Source organism: Mastomys coucha, unplaced genomic scaffold (assembly GCF_008632895.1).
Source record: "Mastomys coucha isolate ucsf_1 unplaced genomic scaffold, UCSF_Mcou_1 pScaffold6, whole genome shotgun sequence".
Lineage (NCBI taxonomy): Eukaryota > Metazoa > Chordata > Mammalia > Rodentia > Muridae > Mastomys > Mastomys coucha.
The window spans coordinates 1,092,610-1,093,724 of NW_022196912.1; the positions used below are offsets into that span (position 1 = coordinate 1,092,610).

At 46.9% G+C, this 1,115-nt stretch overlaps 1 pseudogene; it reads right to left on the bottom strand.

Annotated features, from left to right (window-relative positions):
* Positions 1-524: 524 nt before the first annotated feature.
* On the bottom strand, positions 525-804 carry LOC116080316 (annotated as a pseudogene).
* Positions 805-1,115: the final 311 nt, after the last annotated feature.

Genomic DNA, 1,115 nt, shown 5'->3' on the forward strand with positions numbered 1-1,115 from the left:
TATGTGTTTGCTAGAATGTGCATCACAAAAGACCATGGGGGTTTTGAAACATGGGGCTGGCATGGTGGCAACCCTTCAGTGGGAACTTAGTGAACTGGGTGGAGAGATGTTTCTGGAGCTCTGGGCCAGAGAGTCTCTATGAGATAAGAACAGGCTGACCATTGCCTGCCAGTGCATGGCTGGCCTGCCCACTGGGGCAGAGAGTAGCTGGTTGTAGCATGGGAACTTGACATTTTTTTTTAATATTTCCTACAACAGAGGCTACCTCCTGTAGCCAGGCAGGAACCCCAATAGAGTGATAGGGACATCAAACCATCCACAAAACTTTCAACTGAAAATTCATTCTATCTACAAGAAATGCAGGGATGTATGATAGATCAGAGATTGATGGTATGTCCTACTATATGGCCCAACTTGAGACTTTTCCTATGGGCAAGCACCAATAACTGACTTTTTTTTTTTTTTTTTTTTTACGTAAATAACCCATTTATTGCGGGCTAGGCAAATCTCAGACGGTAGGGTTTCTACTGGTCTTTCAGTTCCTTCAGCCTCCTGATGGCAGGCTTCACTGTGACTGCAGAGGTGGTGTTGTAGGTCCAGGCCCCGCCGGCTACCGTTTTTCATTCAGGAACCACAGTGCCAGATGCCAACGGCTCGTCTCTTCATCTTGGCCTTGCCACAGAAGGAGCAAGTGTACTTGGCGTGCTGGCTGATTTCAATTTTCTTCACTGTTTTCCGGAGGGAGGCACCATAATGGGTCCCGTATTTCCCGACAATCCCGAACTTCTTGGTGCACTTAGCCATGTCGCCAGAACCGAAGCCCAAGCCTGAAGAGCAACAACTGACATTTTTTTAATGATAGTTTGATATGCTTAGACACAGGAGTTTAGCATGACTGTCCTCTGAGAATCTCTACCTAGCAGCTTACTCAGAACTATGCAGACACCCACAGCCAAAGTTTTGGGACTTTTATGGAAGAATAAGAGAAAGGATTATGGACTGGAGAGGATAGGAACTCCACAGGGAGACCAACAGAGTGAACTAACCTAGGGCCTTGAGGCTCTCAGAGACTGACCACCAACCAGAGAACATACTCAGGCTGGACCCAGTATTTC